The sequence below is a fragment of the Notamacropus eugenii genome, chromosome 2 (assembly GCF_028372415.1).
Source record: "Notamacropus eugenii isolate mMacEug1 chromosome 2, mMacEug1.pri_v2, whole genome shotgun sequence".
Taxonomy (NCBI): domain Eukaryota; kingdom Metazoa; phylum Chordata; class Mammalia; order Diprotodontia; family Macropodidae; genus Notamacropus; species Notamacropus eugenii.
The window spans coordinates 248,411,205-248,431,082 of NC_092873.1; the positions used below are offsets into that span (position 1 = coordinate 248,411,205).

General features: G+C 37.8%; 1 long non-coding RNA gene across 1 annotated transcript in view; it reads left to right on the plus strand.

Annotated features, from left to right (window-relative positions):
* Positions 1 to 12,998, plus strand: part of LOC140527092 (uncharacterized) — a 94,243-nt gene extending 81,245 nt beyond the window's left edge. The window contains exons 3-5 of the long non-coding RNA XR_011974671.1: positions 6,311 to 6,435; positions 11,477 to 11,617; positions 12,710 to 12,998. This is a non-coding gene — a long non-coding RNA (uncharacterized lncRNA). The remainder of the gene's footprint in view (positions 1 to 6,310; positions 6,436 to 11,476; positions 11,618 to 12,709) is intronic.
* Positions 12,999 to 19,878: the final 6,880 nt, after the last annotated feature.

The window sequence follows — 19,878 nt, forward strand, 5'->3', positions numbered from 1 at the left end:
TTTGTGTATTTCCTCAATTTCTTTTTCTTGTCTTATTGTTATAATCAACATTTCTAACACTATATTGAGTAGTAATAGTGAACATGAGGATCTTTACTTTGCCCCTGATCTTATTGGAAAACACCCTGGCTTATCTCCATTACAGATAATGCTAGCTCTTGATTTTAGATAGGATACTACTTGTCATTTTAAGGAAAATTCCATTTATTTCCATGTTTTCTGGTGTTTTGACAGGAATGGGTATTGTATTTTGTCAAAAGCTTTAATCATGTGATTTTTATTATTCTTATTAATATGTTCAAATAGACATAGTTTTCCTAATATTTTATCAGCTCTACATTCCTGGTATAAATCCAAATTGGTTTTAATCTTAGTGATATATTACTTAGTCTTCTTGTTAATATTTTGTTTTAAAAGTTTATACCAGTATTCATTAGAAATGTTGGATTATAATTCTTTTCTCTATTTTGACTCTTTGGGTTTAGAATTCAAAATCATGTGTTTCATAGAAGCAATTTGGTAGTGCTCTACTATTTTTTCAGACTTTTTCCTTTTGCAATTCATTCATGACTTGTTCACTTTCTTTTTCTGAGATAAGATTATTTAAGTCCTCTCTTTCTTGTTCTGTTAATCTTGCTACTTAAAAAAATTTTTTTTGTAAATATCCATTTCATTTAGGTAGTCATTTTTTTGGCATATAATTGGATGAAATGTTTCCCAAAACTTATTTTTAATTTTTGATACTGGTAATTTGGTTTTCTTCTTTTTAAAAATCAAGTTTGCTAATGGCTTGTCTATTTTATTATTTTTATTTTTTCCTTAAACCAGCCCCTCATTTTATTTATTTATTCAATGCTTTTTTTTCACTTTTGTTAATCTAATTCTTGATTTCAGGATTTCAATTTTGATGCTTAATTAGGAATTTAATTTGTCAGTTTTCTAGATCTTTTAAAAAAATTCCATGTACAATTAACTGATTTGCTCTTTCTCTCTTTTACTGATGATAGTACTGAGTGATAAAAAAAAAAAATTTCCCCTAAGTATTGCTTTGGCTGCATCCCCCAAATTTTGGTATGTTGTCTAATTATTGTCATTATTTTTAAATGAAGTTATTGAATATTTTTATCATTTATTTTTTTACCATCTCATCTTTTAGTATTATAATTTAGTTTTAAATTAATTTTTAATTTTTGCTTTAAAGATTCTTTATTGAATATAAATTTATGTATTATGTTTGGGAAAAGATTTAATATTTCTACTTTTCTCCGTGATGTTTTTATGTTCAAATACAGGGTTAGTTTTTGTGATGGCACTATGCACAACTGAGTACTATGTATACTTTTTATTTATTTTTAGTAATTTCCAGAGTTCTATAATGTCTAGCTTTTCTAAAATTTTATTCATTTCCTTTATTTCTTCCTTATTTTTTGTTAGATTTATGTTAGTTTGAGAAAGGGGCAAATTGAGGTTCCCCCATGATTACAGTTTTACTATTTCTCATTGTAACTCATGTAGCTTTCCCTTTAAGAATTTAAATGCTATGCCCTTTGGTGCATATATATTTACCTTGCTATTAATTCATTGTCCATGATATCTTATAGCAAAATGTAGTTTCCTTGTTTATCTCTTTTAATTAGGTCTATTTTTCACTATTGCTTTGTTTGAAATGATGATTGCTACTTGTGCCTTTTTTAGAAGTATGATAGATTCTGCCCCAGCTCCTTATTTTAACTGCATGTATCTTTCTATTTCAAGCATGTTTCTTTTAAACCACGTATTGTTCAATTCTAGTTTCTTATCTGTTATGCTAATCTATTTTGTTTTATGAGTGAATTCATACCATTCATCTTCATGGTTGTGTTTGTTAATTGTATTTTTCCCTCAGTCCTATTCTTGTATACTTTTCCTTCTTTATGTTTCTTTTCCCCACTTTAAGAGTTTTTCTTGCTTCTGACTACTTCCTCTCTCAATCTGCTCTCTCTCTTATTCTTCTCCTTTCCCTTTACATCTTTCCCTCCTATTTTCCTGCTGGGTGAAATGTGTACCTACATGTATGTACATGTGTGTTCTTCCCTTTGACCAGTTTTGATGAAGGTGAGGTTCAAGTGTTGCCTGAGTGGGCACTCTGGCATCCCTTTTGCCTTGCTTCTATAGACTTTTACTTGAACATGCTAATTGTATAAGATGATTTTCTCTATTCTTCCTCTCTCTTTTCTCTTACCCCAGTCTTTTCTTCCCCTTTCTTTCTAGTCTTGTAAGATAATTAGAACATAATAGAAAACTCTCAGGTCCTCTCTTTAATTACACCCTCTCTATAACACCTGATAATGATATAGTTCTTAGATGATATATTTATCATCTCCTCATATTATATATAAACAGTTTATTTAGTCCCTTTGTTCACTTATGTTTACCTTTTATTTATTTATTTCTTGTTTAGTATTTCAAAATTTCTATGCAGCTCTGGTGTTTTCATCATGAATGCTTAGAAGCACTGTATTTAATTAAAGATTCATTTTCCCCATGAAGGATTATACTCAGGTTTGCTGTATAAGTAATTCCCTGTCCACATGTTTTAATGTGCAGAATGTACATAAATCAACTGCATTGTCCTTATCAGCTAAGAGCCTTGAGGACCTCTGGGAAAGATCATAGACTAATATTCATGTTATTTGCATTTAATAAACTGTATATCTCATGTCTGCATATTTGAAATTGGTATCATTTAAACACAAGTATGTGGGGCAGCTAGGTGGCACATTGGGATCAGGAGAACCTGAGTTCAAATTCAGCCTCAGACACTTACTAGCTGTGTGACCCTGGGCAAGTCACTTAATCGCAACTGCCTCCCCCTAGGGAAAAAAAAATAAGAAAAAAAAGCCATAGGTACATTCAACAATTAGGAACTTGATTCCAGAAGACAGTGATGGAGGAATTACTCAGCTTTTGAGAACACTTTTAGTTTTTGAGGACTTTATTTCACTTTTTGAAGAGTGCAGCAAGGTCAGAGGGAACCACCCCATCCTGCCTATCTGCAATTTCATTTTGCAGCAGAAAAAATGACCATAGAATTTATGCCTTCATGCAGCCTGAGAGAATTCAAGAATATTGCTTTCTTAGTTTTCTAATGTCCTTAAGAAAGAGAAATTTGAAAAGAGAACTTGTTGCTTGGAACAGGGATCCTGATGCTTAGGAGATGGCAATCCTCAGACAAATTGGATGTGCTCTGAATTGGTCTAGGGAAAGAGTTCTGATTATATCTAAAAGGGCTTGGCTATAACCTATTAATGAATTTCAGCTTCGTAAAAAGCCTGGAGGTTCTTTAGATTTACCAACTGTCAGACTAAGATTTTCTATAGAGAACAGGCCCTTTGAATTCTTCTGAGGAACATGACCAGCAGAAAGTAGATCCAGGAAATGCACTGGAGCAACATACCCAGGCAAGACATTTTGTCCATCATGGGACATCTCATGGACTTCATTGGAAGATATCAGGGTCCCGTAGGGCAAAGGCTTGAGTTGCTTGTCTATGTATGTTCATCATGTATGGGCCCCTCATGAGTGATCTCCCACTTACTCTCCTCCTTGACAATGGGAATATTAGTGGGAGAGTGTTTGTTAGGATTATGGGAGAGTAGAAATCTTCCTATTGTTTGAGTGAATGGCTTTGCTTCGAGCTAATTTTGCCCTAGGGCTAACTATTGAAATGTAAACATGTCAGTTAGGACTTAAGAGCCAGGGTTTTAAGAATGCAGGTGCGGGTGTTACAGCCATCTTGAGCTTCTAGGGAACTTGCCCTTTGGGTTAGGGCGTGACCCAAAGGGTGATATACGAGCATCCAGAATGAGGAGAGTACCAGCAGAAGGAGGGGAATCTTCTATCTGGCATACTCCATAGGATTTTTCATGATCGTATTAGTTTCAGTATTACTTTGCTTTTTCTTCTGTGTCAAATGATGTTGTAAATGTTAAACAGAGGCCTGAATGGGAAGTATTCCCCTTAGCCACCCTCTAATAAACATTTGAATATTCTCCAATTAGGTGTGAACATTTCAAACAAAATAAAACAAAATGTATCATGTATATACCATGGAATGAAATATGCATTATGATTTGTTTAATTATGCAAATTGTCCCTAGTAACCTGAACTCCACTGCTATGGTCTGTTTAAGTGATGAACTTACCTTCTCATGCTCTATAAAAAAACTCACAATGTTGATCTTTTATTTTTTTGTGATTTTGGACCAATCATATTACTTTGTAATGTGTTATGCTAGAAAGAAAAGAGCTGGGAACTGATAGAAACCTTTTTTTATGAGCTTAATGAGTCCAAAAGATGGATATTGTGAATTATTGTTACATATTATGTAACTGCTATAAACCAATTCCAAAACCTGTTGATATTAATTCTAGAAGTTGAAAATAACTGCATTCTGCCTTAATTGTAGCAGTAGAAATTGCTGTGTGAGGTAGAACCCCTAGGGGTCATAAATTTGCCTTGCTTATTTCCTCTGACTTCACTTAGATCCTGGCAAAGGTGTTTATGACTGTACATTTGTATTTTAAACCAGTTCCTGATTGATGTAGATTGCTGGGAAGGTCAAGGTGGTAGTCCTGTGAAGGTAGTCCTGAGATCCTCTGACCTATACAAAATTATTCTACTTCTCTCCTTTGAATGGGAAAGTTCCCCACCCATTAGACCTCAGACCTTGCTATTATACTGCTTGAATAATGGAAAGTTGTAATGCATGGATTGGTTATTCCAAAAAAACTCTGACCTTTACACAGGATCAAGGGAGTAAGTACAGAGCTGAGGGAATTTTGTCCCAGCTATGAAAGGTCAACAGTAACTCTCAGACTCATACCTGACAGAATAGTTTATTGTTGTTATAAGAATGTTTCTCTTCGACCTCTAAGAGTAAATCCCTCTACCTACTTTAGGAGATATCCAAATACATTATAGTGTATCTCAGTGTCACTACTATTATACATTCCCGAATCCACAGTAATCAGGGTATAGGGGGCTGAAAAGTTTTCATATAAAAACCAGCTACTTCCTAATTGTTCTGTGTACCATGTTTTTTTCTTTTCTTAGTTTTTTTCCCTAGGAGGAGGTGGTTGGGGTTAGGTGACTTGCCCAGAGTCACACAACTGATAAGTATCTGAGGCTGGATTTGAACTCAGATCCTCCTGACTCCCGGGCTAGTACTCTATCCACTGTGCTACCTAGCTGCCCCATATAGTTGTGTTTAAATATGCAGATGTGAGATATAAAGTTTATTAAATGCAAATAGCATGAATATATGAGTCCATGATCTTTCCTAGAAGTTCTCAAGGCTCTTTATTATTCCAGAACCCTTTCTCTTTTCCCCATTCACCCCCAAGAGTCTAGGAGTGATTCTGACCATCCCTGCTCTAACTTGCCTTATGAAATCTATACCTGAGTCAGTATGGTGGAATATATTAGGGTCTATTCTAGTTCCTAAAAATTGCCTGTTGGTTCATCTCACTGATGATAACAAATGATTAAAAAAAAATTTGTTAAGTGCATACTATGTACAAAGTGCTGGAACACAAAGAGAAGAATCAGACAGTCTCTGTTTTTAAAGAATGTACATTCTAAAAGAGAGAGACAAAACACATAGGGTCCAGCGTCAGGGTGGGTGGCAAAGCGGTGAGGAATATATTAAGGTACAGTGGTCCTCAGGGCCCAAGAGTGAAACAAATAACCATGTCCAGTGGTCACTGGTGTACAGTGAGAGATCAGATGGTAATACCCAGTTGGGTCCATCAAAATCACGCAAAAATTTTCATCTCTTTTCATTCCTTTAACTGAGAGAGATAGCTGTGCTTTTAAAATATTTGGCACAATAATCACATAGGATCTCCATAGCTTTAGAATATTGACTGCTATGGACTAATAAAAATATATTTCTAGAGTCTTCCATGCATGATCAATTACAACTGAGGAGACCTCTCCAAAGCAAAGGAAGTTATAAATGCCTCGGGAGATCAGTCTTTAACCAGAAGATTTTCATCATTATTTGCAAAGGGCCCCCAGAGGACTGGATTTGATGTTTAGACATATTAGAAGCAGGCATATAGAAACCTGACATGTGTTGTTAAGTAAAATATCACAGAGGACCCAAACAAAATACTGATCAAAAAGCTGCGTGTGAATGTTAATCTGTTTCTTGTATGTATTGCATGTTTTTGAGTCTGGAGACAGATTCTGAAATGTTTAAAGTTATATCAGAAATTCCCACCATAAACCCACAATGATATCATTGTTCTTTATTTTGCCATGAAGCCGATTCTGAGATAATGACCATCTTTGAGGTGATGAGCTTCTTGACTCTAGAAAACTTGCTGTAAATCTAACAAAGGCGTAAGAGTAACCTCTTGCCTTGTACAGGCCCTAATTCAGTCATCAAGGTAAGTTATTCACACATACTCCCATTCTTTTCCATTCTCCTTAAGATTTCCAACCAATTACACTTCACAAAAATCTCAGTGTACAGTTCTGGGAGTAAAAGTAACAGATAACACACTGTTTTTCGCTAGACACTGCCCTAGAAGGCATGAGAAGGAAAGAAACTAACACATATATCAGAGATAAGACCTTTCTTGTACGAAAGGGGAAAGCTGGGAAGTCATCCTTTACCAGCCATTGTTTTGAAATAAAAGATCAAATTGGTGGTGAGATTCTTATTGAATTAGCTTGCTCATTATCCTGGAATTTTACACAAATGTGACAAACATGAAAGCCTCCAATTTGTTCTCTTTTGGAAATCTCTTTTCAGGGTAGATAAGCCCTTGTAACTTTCAACATAAAAGAAATGCATGGTAATATTAAAAATGGGCAAAATTCTACCAAGCTTTTAATTAATAATAACTCACATTTATATTGCATTTCAAGAATTGCAAAACACTTTGCCTGCAACAACCCTTTGAGGTAAGTAGCAAAGATTTTGACATCTTTATAAATGAGGACTCTACAGACTGAACAGTTAACAAGTGTCTGTGGCAGTTTTTGAACCCCAGTCTTCTGGTTCTAAGGTCAGTACTCTGCAGACCTTATAGAAAACTTGATACAGCTCCAGTGATATGCTACAGTCAATTGTTAAATTAGCTAGAGAGCCAATTATTAAATTTTCATTATGAACATTTATACCTTGAAAATTGGCAATGCTACAAATCAGGGTTTGATTTAATGTTTCATTGATTATCTAGACTTAAGAAAGTGATGGGGAAAATATTAATAATGCTGATTAAACTGAAAAGTGTGTCATGGATAAATTTTTTTTCTTCTGGGGATCAGATTTTTAAACATCAGCACACTGCCAGGCCACTCCATCATTTACTATTAATTAGAGAAAACTCAAAAGGAAAAGTGTATTATCTCCTCCCCTCCGTGTGGAATATAGGGCAGATACCCACAATGCTTGTTCCAGTAAGCACCCCAACATACACGGGGGGCCTGCTATCACAAGTTCTTAGATCTGCATTCATAAAAGGAAAGCAACTTTCAAGGAGTTAACAATCACTTTAATCAAGCACATATATCATTCCTTTAACCTAGTATATATATCATTCAATTAGTTTAGGGGAGTCAGCACCCTGAACTTCAAAGAAAATACAGAGAAATCAAATGATCAACAGACTTGGCTTCCTGTGCCTGAATTCAACACATAGTTAGACCCCCAACTGTCTGACCATAGTTGCTAGAGAGGGAAGCACTGACATCTGGGTTTTCAAAGCCTGAGGGGCGATGGTGCTCCTTTAGTGGCTTTCCAGAGTCCTCATCTGGCACTCAGACCTTCTTACAAAAACTAAGCCCCAAAGTAAAACCTCACCCCCAGAGTATTTATACACTTTTTAGAGCCAGAGAGCATAACCCTCTGACTCAGTGCCTCAATAGAAAAAACAAAAGGTACTTGGGTCCTATAATCAAGCTTCCCACAATGGGCAGACCCATCAATGGGTGAGAAAGATCTTCTTTAATCACATCATTCAATCAGAGGCACTTTTAGTAAAACAAAAACAGCAGAAGATCCTAATTTGATAGAGAAGCAATGGTATAGTTGAAGCCAAGACAAATAAATTACCGTTCTGGATCTGCTACTTAAACTAGATTAAATTCAGTCCATTTTCTCTTCTTTAGAATGGGGATAATACTACTACTGCACATCATCGAATTGTTGGTAGGAAAACACCTTATAAATATTAATGTTCTGCATAAATATGAAATAAAAATGATAATAGATGGAAAGATATGGCACCTTTCTGGTATCAGGACCTGCCAGGTGTGATAAGGTAATACTGTAACATGGTTGACTCTGGTCCCACTCTTTCAGGCCCAGATCTATTATATCTCCTGTATCATGTAGGGGGAGGAGCTTAATGGTGTATCTTTTCTCAGTCAATGGATATTTTTGACTGACAGTGTTCCTTCCATTTTAAAGGCTTTAGGGACTAGGACCCTAGATCCATTAAGGTACTTTATATGAAATAGTTTTTACAAAGAGATTTTTATTTCAAAGATACAGTAAGAAAAAAATGTACAAACATTTTCTCCCTATACCCTGGGGCATAATTACCCCTTATACCAATTTAGTATCTGGAGATATGTGGTGTGAGGGATTAGGCTCACAATTTAGCTCAATTTCTACATTGCAGTGATCCCACAAGTTCACGTTCAAATCTGGCATTGCTGCTGGCTTCTGCTGAGCTGGAGTCCCAGACCCTCAGGCCCCGGCTCCTTAGGTATAGGTATTAGGCAGACTGTGATTCCTAGACTCCTGGATGCCCATGGCTTATACTCCCACTCTACATCAGAGACTCCAATCCTTGTACCTAGAATGGAAAAGAAGAAATAAAAAAGATGAGAGATCCAGGCCTGCTTCTCTGGAGGCTATATGGCCTGGGAATATGGGAAAAGACTCGATGGCCCTTCTCTCTAAAGGATAGTAGTTCTATATCCAGAAACCATTAATGAAGGAGTCATCTTAGTCCCTCAGACATGAATGCAGAACTGGCTGGTGCTGACTCAGACATTTAACGGTTCTGGTTACAAAGACAGTGGAACCAGCCTCCTTCTAAACACGTGGTAGAACAACACAGAATGTCCACACACTTTTCAGTCCTCATACTTCTCCTAAACAGAAAGCCTTAGTGTCTTCTATGTTCTTAGCAAATTGATGGTGTCTTCACATGTGACAGACCATCAATGCACTGTCTAAAAGATCATCTAGGTCAGGTCATGATTTGTTGGGTTGTTCTTAGAGGGCTGGTCGCTGGCTCTGGCTTCAACAGGAAGAAGATATGAAATACCTGACTGAACTTCTAATATCTCTCTTTTATTTCTTTTAGCTCTTCCTGTCTTTCTAGCCTTTAGCTGTATACATTTTTCAGTCATTCACTCATTCACTAAAAGAAGCATCTATTCAGCACGCATTCTATTCCAGTCACTGTGTTAAGTGCTAAGGGTACAAAGAAAGGTAAATAACAATCTCCTGCTTAAAAGGAGCTCATGTTCAAACAGGGAAAGCAACAGGTAAACAACTGGTGTGGTAGTGGAGAGCACAGAGGATGAAAAGCTCACTTATTTTCTGTCTCTCATGTCAGTACTTATCTTCCCAGACTATTTTGTCTTCAAGTTTTTTGTTTTGTTTTGATTTGTTTTTAGTTTTGACTTCAATAACTGACTTACAGTGCTAGACATCTTGATTCTGATTCTGTCCACATATCCTGACAATAGAGTTGAAGCTTCCTGGAATTAATGATATCCTAGAGAGGTCCTTCAAGGGAAAAGAAAATGTGACAAACCACTCTACTCACCATCTTTTCCAGGAACAATGCAGTCTATCCTGTAGGCCACCACACAAAAACCTAAATTATCTAATAGTAGGCTATTCTCTGTAAATTTGCTGTCTAGGAAAAAAGGGGGTATAAAGGCTAAAGGCTATATCTGATGCAGTTTTAGAAGGAACAATTCAGCTATTCATGTGTAACACAGTTTATCACTGGGAAGAATACATCTAATATGACAGTTGTTGATTTGCTAGTCATGCAAAATAGCATATGTCCAAAGCTTAAATGACACTGGGCAGCAAGTATAAGAGAAGCCAGGTAATAGCCCTTGGGAAGTTAGAATAAACTCTCTTTTCTTGTTAGCTTTTGCTAAATTTTTTTTTAAAGATTTTCTTGGGAATATTATTAGTTTACTTCATTTTATGCAGTTATCCCTCATTTCCCTTCATTCCTTATTCTGATCTCAGAGCCAGTGACTAGACTATCTCCTTTTCTTCTCATGTTTCCTTCATGATACCCCTTAAGCTACTTTTTGAAGGTAGGTTGTCATTATAAAGATGTTGCAGCCAACTTGGGCTATAGAGGGTGGAGGTTATTTCAGCTAATAATTATTAAGTGCCTACCATGTACAAGATCATCCTCAAAGTCAGGAAAATCTGAGTTGAAGTTGTGCCTTTTACATGTTAGCTTATGAAGGCAAGTCACTTATCCTTTGGGGTTGGAGGAAGGGAATGAATATATAGCACCTATTATGTGCCCACTACTGTGCTAAGCACTTTACAAATGTTATCTCGTTTGGTCTTCACAACAATCCAGCAAAGTAGGTACTATTATTATCATATCCATTTTACTGTTGAGGAAACTAAGGTTAAGTGACTTGCCTAGGATTTTACAGCTTGTATCTTGGACCATTTTAAACTCAGGTCTCCTTGACTCCAGCCTTAGTGTTCTATCTGTTCTTCCATTAGCTGCTTCTAAGTAGGGAATGTCTTTATGAATATCTTATAGAAGAGTTACCAATCTGCGTTGATGTAGGGAGGTTCAATGCCTGAAGTTCCTTCCTCATCCCTACCTTCCACTGATAAAAGCACATGTCTTTATAACACCAAAAAACCAAGAGAACAGGAAGATGAAAAATAACGCAGTCCTTGCCCCGTGCAGCTTCCCTGTGTCTTCCTTCATTGGACATGGATACAATATGCTGAAGGAGCTAGCTTCTCAGGGAGTATTTGGTACATTATTGAATTCAAAGGGAAAACTCCAATTGGCACAGAGATACTTGGGCTATTGCAATACTGTGATAGAAATACTGTCATCCTCCATTTATTTCACTGTATGATTCATACTACATTCCTGACGTGAAAGTTTGAGAAGGGAAGAAATTGCTACTTAAGGACTGAACATGTCAGGAAAAAATGAATGTCTTATACTTAAGAAATAATTGATTTCCTAAGATATCTTGCTTAGAAAATGCATTGTCTATACCACACCATTTATTGTGTAATTACATTGTATTATCAGTCACCTTTTGTGTATATATTTATCTTACCTTTACAACTATTTTCAGTTCAATTAAACAAACATTAATTAGGAATCAACTATATACAAGGTGCTGTGCTAGTGGTAGGTACAACAATCTAACCAATATCTCTATGCAACTTAGGCTAGTTTTTCCTTAAAAAGTATTGAAACCATGCTCAGTTGACTCAAGAACTAAAGGCTCAAGCTCTTGACACCACTTCCTTGTTGCCTGAGTACAGCACAACCATGAGGAGCTCCAGATACCATCTCTGAAGCAAATCAGGTAAGAAATTCCCCTTCACTGACTCAACCTGAAGTGTCCTCAATGCCTATCCTGCATTGGCTAAGTAAATCTTTTTGCTACCTGTTGAATGACTTAGAAGGGCCTCATCTTGTTCCATTGACAATGGATAACCTACCAATGTACTGGTCTATTAGGAGCAGCCCCAAACACCTAGACCTTATGTATAAAAGTACAAATGAAACTTAACATTCTTAACAATACTAGTATAAGTTCTTAAGTATGCAAGTAAGTAAAAAAAAAAGATATACAAAGTAATACAAAACAATTTCAGGATGGAGAGAATGACAATGATAGGGAAGATCAGGAGAAGTCTTATATTGGTGGCAGCAGCTAAGTACCACTTTGAAGAAGGAGAGGGATTCTCTGAAGGAGGCAAAGAGGGAGTATATTGCAGACATGGAGAAAAATTTGTGCAAAAACAAGGAGGTGGGAGAAGGAATGTTGTATGTAAGGAATAGCTAACAGGTCAGTTTGAATGGAACAGAGTTTATTATTATAAACACTTTGAGGACTGGCAAGCTATCTCCTTCATGTTCCCGTGCCTTTAGCACAAAGTACCTGAACTCTGTAGCTGGCTGGGCAGCTAGCTGATTATGTATCTTCATAAGTGATATAACAATAAATATTCTGAAGGTGCCAGAGCCCCACTGGAATGTACCTTCTACAGGTGGAGTGCTGCCACATCGTTCCCTTGTAAGAGAAGGTGACACAGTTCCTACTGTATTTTAGATTCTGTTTATCCCTTGCTACTCTCCATGCCTCTGAGCACTTTTTGCTAAAGGAGCTGACTGGGCAAATGCTGGAAGATATTTTTCATTTCCTTTGACTGCATATAATGTTTTCATATATAAACACAATAACACAGTCATTACATATGCACTTACATTATTGCAGCTGCTGTGTGCTCAGTGCCACTCCCGGCAAGGCAGGGAGCCCAATATTTCTATTTTCCATTTGGATCCAAATTGTGTTCATAATAAAAGAGTTTTCAATCAAGGTAAATACAATTCCATCCAAGCATAACATCTATATTCCTGCTTCTTTTTTTTTATTTCCTCCCTTTTCTTCTAGGTCACTCACCCCTGATACAAGTGAAATTCACCTCTGGTGGTGATAACAGCTCTGCTCCTCAATGGACTATAACAAGGGCTCTAAATGCATCTCGGGTAGCATACCACAGTGATTTGCAAAAGTGAGAATAAATCAAAGCAGCCAAGAGATGCCATGCGAAGCCAGAAGCTAAATGTTACATCATGTTGGACGAGGCCAGGGGAGAAAAGCTCCTGTTTTCCTGGCAGTGCAATATCTTTGTGCTTGTTACCTCCAATCCAGCCCCATTAAAACAATCATTCTGAATCTACAGGAAATTGTCACCTCTCTCTTTCATGCGATGGCAGCTGGTATTGGAGGCACTGCACATTCTTCATTCCTTTCAAGGTTCTCCACACACGCATATGCACACACACACACACACACACACACATATACACAGAGAAAATAAAGCTTAATTCATTTTTTAAAAAAAGTGTCAGCTTACCCTCAGGCTCAGCACAGGCACCAGGGGAAAAAATAAAAGATAAATGCCTCTAGGTGAACTGGCACAGACTCTAATTCTCCACTCACTCTGCTGCTTTCCTCTATGCATCACATTAATCATTCCTGATAGGTAGACATTTCCAAAAAAAAAAAAAGATGAAAAAAAAACTTAAGCAATATTAAAACAAAGATGCATGGTTTTAAAATACAATAACATTACTTCATTTTGGAACGCTTCTCTTGTACCAGTTGTACAGCAGTTTTCACAAAGTTAAATAATAAATGGTAGGGGTTGGGGCATAAGGGTTGTGTAGCAGCAGGGAACTGGGAAAATGGAGAAGGAGCTAGAGAAATGAAGAGGTGTAATTTAAAAAGAGAAGTGGCAAGGTCAGAAGGAAGGGGCATGGGGTCAGAGACTGGATGGAAATATACTAGAAATGCATCCCAGTCTAAGTTGATGGCCAGAAGAGGCCACGCTATGACTGTGTCGCTAAGGTATTGTGTCATTTTCCTGGTAGCCCCTTCTCCCTGCAGAGGAAAGTTCTTAAATTCATAGTGACATAATCCTGGGTGCTTTGAATCACCAGCTATTTTTTAGGGAGTCTGTGGAGAGGGGAGGGGCTTTTAACTTTTTTTGACCTCCTACTTATGGAAAATCTAAGAGAGATCCATTTTTTGATCAGATATTTGGTGTGTAGAGCTGGGGTTCCCTGACACAGCCACAGTGAGGATTTCTATGTGTAGTGTTGGAAAAAAAAAAAGACCTCTATAATTAAACCCACATGCCTTAGAATCCAGAAATTTTGAATGGATGAGTTTTGAAACTCTTTAGGGGAATGGTTTGGCACATGCCAACTGAGGGATGTAGCTATAATGACAGCTATAAAATGAGGGAATTGGATTACAAGGGTTCTAAGGACCCTTCCAGCTAGATACACAGCTCCAGAGCTCAAGATCCCTACATTATCAGAGGCTAAGAAGTTGTTTGTTTAAAATGATCCTAGATAGAGCTGCGTTGTGGGAGGGTATTGTGTGTCACTGCTAAAACTTCACATTTTTGAACAGCTAACAAATTAATATATACATATGTATATGCATACACATGTATATATAACATTTATATGTGTAATATACATATATATTTTTTTCAGGCAGCTCTCACACAGGTATTTCTTATCAACTTAAATTCCCCCTTCCCTTCCCCAATCCAATTGAACAAATATTTTTTGAGTCTCTGTTATGTATAAAGAAATCTACTAGGTGCTAGGGATAGAAAAATGAAGTGAAAAATCATTCCTGACGTTCAACTTGGGAAGACAACATGTAAACAGATAAGTACGCAGATGCTAATTTTAGGATAGAGATAGCACTAAAAACTATAGAGATCAGGACAGGCTTTCTAAAGGAGGTGGAATCTAAGCTGATCCTTGAAGGAAGCCAAGAATTTTAAGAGACAGGGGTTAGGAAAGAATAGACTCCAAGTATCACAGGGTTTGGTATCTATCACACTCTCTGGGGGTCATCTTCCTGCCTGCTACTTGATTCATTACCATATGAATTCTTATTATCCTTAGTTCTAGGATAATTTAGGGGATAGGTTTGTATATTTTCTCATTAATAAAATTGCAACCTGTGTGTGTATGTGTATACACTTATACAGATGCAGACATACACACATACGTACACATACACACGTATAAACTATGCACATTGTTGTTGTTGTTCTCCATTTTGAACAATACCCATACCATCATGGGGGGATGCCTCGACTCATGTGTGGATTGGATTTAAGTGAGGCAGAGTTACACAAAGTCATCAGCTTCACTCTCTCTTCCTGAGTCATTGAAGTCCAGGGGCAAAATGAAAGTTAGGATGATTGGCAATGGCCTGGGATTCAGTAGATGACCTCAGTGTCTCTGATGTCTGACCAAGCTCTGAGCTCGCCACAGTGTCTGCTTCAGCTGCCCTCGTGGCCGTTGAAATAAATTGTTCTCATCTGCCTGTTCTACCAGGGGAAGTCTTCGCATGTTGGGGGTTGACAACCCCCTAACTTTCCAAAGGGTTTGAGACTATCATTTCCCCTCAGCTTGGTTTAGCCTGTCTGCTGAGATGGTATACCAGGGTGTGGCTTCTATGTATGCTGTAACTTCTGGGAGCCACAGGTGAAAATTGAGTGAAGGTGCACAACAAAGGTGGATGAACTTCCTGGAAGAGGGCTCAGCAAGCCCTTACACTAGAGGTGCTAGTTTTTCTTGAATATACCATATACCCCACATATTCATACATGTGTATGTATGTATGTATATGTGTGTGTGCGTATATATAACATATAAAAAAGTGTTGGGGGTATAAGCGCAGTTTTCACATGGACAGTCTCGGGCAGGTAAAAGTGAGGACTTCTAAACCTCAGAGTTCTCACGAGGCCCCCCAGGGAACAGCTGGGAATTGAGGCATGAAACACGGGCTATCTCGTGCATTTCTACCTCTTCTCAGTGGGAAACTTGCTGGGGAGAGCATCCCACCCTTGAGATTGGTCCGTGGTCTGAGCACACCTGTTATTAATTAGCTAGGGGCTGAGAGCAGGCACGGTATTTACGTGCAAACTATATGGCTGGGAGAGCTTAAGTAGGGACAGGAAAGCCTGAAGGCCCTCTTCTGAATGCGGAGTCCCCTCCGGGGGGCTCTTCTTGCTGCGGGGCCCTTGGAGGGAAGAAGGTCCCTCCCCTCTTCTACTCCCATCCTCTTGCTGTATGATCCTTGCCCTTTGGGAGGAGGAGGATTCCTCTCTCCTGAGGAAGAACTCACCCTGCATATGGATACGTAACTAAGACCCTGAATAAAGCCTAACCCTTGTTTGACTCTGGAAAGTCTCTTCTCTCAATACGTTTATCCGGATGGCCACCGAAGACCTGAAAAGGTAAGAAGGCTCAGGTAGCTCATTGGCCTCTAGGCCGAACAAAAAAGTGTACACACATACATTCACACATATACATGTATACATACATGAATACACACACACATATACGTACATATACTCTCACATATAAGTTCTTTTGTAACAGTCGGTAAGCTGGGATCATTGAAAGAATTTTGGTCTTCCTACTGAATGGTAACTCATCCCACTGGTACAGTGGAAAGATCATTGGTTTTGGAGTCAGAGGACTTCAGTTCAAACAGGAATGTACTTTATTATCTGTGTGGCTTTGGGTGCATCACTTAATCTCCCTTGACCTCAGTTTCTACATATGTGAAATGATGAGGTTGTACTCAGTGGCTTCTGATACCCCTTAAGTCTGTTATCTATCTGTAGTATTTGTCTAGCATATACATACTAATGTACTAACTCAGTTGGTTAACCAGCCAACTTAGACTGGCTTAAAAGTGTGATGACAGGCAAATAGGTAGAGTCTATAAGTTAAAGCTGAAGTTGATAAGAATATAGTTGAAGTAATGAAGAGTCAATTTAAGACCTAAACTAGAATCAGAGGGTGGCTAAGAATATCTTTGGTTAATTCCCCTAAATAGGTATGGGTCAGGAAAGATCCAGGGGTGTTGGTAGAAGGTGGTACTTTAAAAGAGCAGTGATTTTTGTTGATGGGGGCATTCCCTCCACACATACTAATAGCTGGCATCTGTATAGCTGTTTGAAGTGTACACAGTGCTCTGTACACATTTTCTTTTTTTTTAATAGTAATAAATCAGTATTTATTAAATGCCACCTATGTGCCAAGCACTGTGCTAAATGCTGCAGTTACAAAAGAAGCAAAAGACATTCCCTGCCTTCAAGGAGTTTACAGTCTGATGGGGGAAATAGCATGCAAACGAATACGTACAAAGAAGCTATATAAAGGATAAACAGAAAAGAGCAGAGGTAAGGAACTGGACTCATGAAGGGTTTGGGAAGACTTCTTTATTTTTCCTTTTCCTTTTTTATTTTTAAATTTATTTTTAATTTTTTCCCAATTTATTTATTTATTTTTAGTTTTCAACATTTATTTCCACAAGAATTTGAGTTTCAAATTTTCTCCCCATCTCTCTACTCTGCCCACCCCAAAACACCATGCATTCTGATTGCTCCTTCCCCCATTCTACCCTCCCTTCTATCACACTCCTCCCTTCCCTTATCCCCATCTTCTCTCTTTTCTTGTGGGGCAAGATAGATTTCTATACCCCATTACCTGTATGTCTTATTTCCCAGTTACATGCAAAAACAATTCTCAATGTTCATTCCTAAAATTTTGAGTTCTAACTTCTCTCCCTTCCTCCCTCCCCACCCATCCCCACGGAAAAGGCAAGCAATTCAATATAGGCTATATATGTGTAGTTTTGCTAAAGACTTCCATAATAGTCATGTTGTGAAAGACTACCTATATTTCCCTTCATCCTAACCTGACCCCCCATTTATTCTATTCTCTCTTTTGACCTTATCCCTCCTCAAAAATGTTTACTTCTAATTACCCCCTCCTCTCGTTTGCCTTCCCTTCTATCATCCCCCACACCCCAATTATCCCCTTCTCCCCTACTTTCCTGTAGTGTAAGATAGATTTTCATACCAAATTCAGTGTGTATATCATTCCTTCCTTAAACCAAATGTGATGAGAGTAAGCTTCACTTTTTCCCTCTCACCTCTTCCTTTTCTCCTTCATTGAAAAAGCTTTTCCTTGCCTTTTTTGTGAGAGATAATTTGCCCCATTCCATTCCTCCCTTTCTCCTCCCAATCTGTTCCTCTCACTTAATTTTATTTATTTAGATATCATCCCTTCCTATTCAACTCAGCCTGTGCTCTCCGTCTATATATGTGTGTATAATCCCTCCAACTATCCAAATACTGAGAGAAGTTTCAAGTTTCAAATATTATCTTTCCATGTAGGAAAGTTCAGCTTTACTAAGTCCCTTGTGATTTTTCTTTCTTGTTTATTTTTTCATGCTTCTCTTGATTCTTGTGTTTGAAAGTCAAATTTTCTTCTTGGCTCTGGTCTTTTCATCAAGAATGCTTGAAAGTCCTCTATTTCATTGAATGACCATTATTTCCCCTGAATTATTATACTCAGTTTTGTTGGGTAGGTGATTCTTGGTTTTAGTCCTAGTTCCTTTGACTTGTAGAATATCATATTCCAAGCCCTTTGATACCTTAATGTAGAAGCTGGTAGATCTTGTGTTATCCTGATTGTATTTCCACAATGCTTGAATTGTTTCTTTCTAGGTGCTTGCAATATTTTCTTCTTGACCCGGGAATTCTGGAATTTGGCTACAATATGCCTAGGAGTTTCTCCTTTTGGATCTCTTTCAGGAGGTGATCGGTGGATTCTTTCAGTATTTTTTTTGTCCTCTGGTTCTGGAATCTCAGGGCAGTTTTCCTTGATAATTTCATGAAAGGGAGCGGAGTTTATTCCTCTCCTGGTCTGCACTCTGTTCTATGAGCAGGATTCCCTCTCCAGAGCCTCCACCAGCTCCATCACGCCAGCCAGCACTCCTCCTTCCCTAGGGCCACCAGTCAGGGCTGAGATCCGACCAGCTGCTCAATTTCCCCAGGGTCTTCAGGCCAGGGCTCCAACAATGGAGGCTACTGCTGCTGGAGGCTGGGGCTAGACCACTGTGTTACCTTCTCACCTAAGTGAAAGAGCTTTCTCACTGACCTTTGAGACTGTCTTTGGCATTTGTGAATTGAGGAATCTGGGACCTGCAGCTGCTGCCAAAGACCGCTCCAGTTCTGTCCTTGCTGCAGTGCAGCCCACATTGTGCTGCTCTCCTCTCCATACCTGGTTCCATAGACCTTTCCTTTTGGCCTTTCAGGCTGTCTTGGGCTGGAAATCTCTTTCACACTGTCATTTTGTGGCTTCTGCTGCTCTAGAATTTGTTTAGAGTCATTTTTTCCAGGTATTTTATGGGCTGTGGGAGGAGAGCATCTAGAGGTATGTCCTTCTACTCTGCCATCTTGGCTCTGCCCCTACACATTTTCTAATTTGATACAACAACCCTATGCAATAGGTACTACAGGCATAATTCCTGCTTAACAGATGAGGAAACTGGCTCAGAGAGCACTTGTGCTTGCCTATGGCTATATAATTCATGCTGGAGGTAGCATTTGAACTGAGATTGCTTTGGACTATAAGTCCAATATTTTTTCTAATATATCATTCCAATTATTAAAAAAAAACAAACTTTTACCCTCTTTTAAAATTAGAATTTAACTGTTATCTTCAAAAATATATATAATATTATAATATGTGTAAAAGAATATAAACAAGGTCTATATATGAAAACATTAAATTTTGTTGCATATTTTTAAAATATATGTATTTAATTTGACATAGTAGCAACAAAATTGCCTTTTCTCGCCCTCCTGAATTTCTTTTTCTTTCATTCTGTGTATATTTTTTGAAAAAATTTCTTTAGTTTTTCAATAAATTCTTATTGATGTTATTTTTTATATCACTATAGTTTTCCCTAGTACCATTCCTCTTCCCAGAGAACCATCCCATATAACAAATAATATTTTTTTAAAGATGAAGAAAAAGAAGAGGGGGAAAAATCAACTTAACTCATCATTACATTGAAAAAAGTCTGAAAATATGTGATGTGAGCAATACTTATAGGACTCCCACTTTTGCAAAGGGGTGAGATGGATGCTTGTTATTTATAGTTTTGCAACATTGACTTTTGACTTTTTTTACATGTATGGCTATGCTTTCTACTTCCATTAT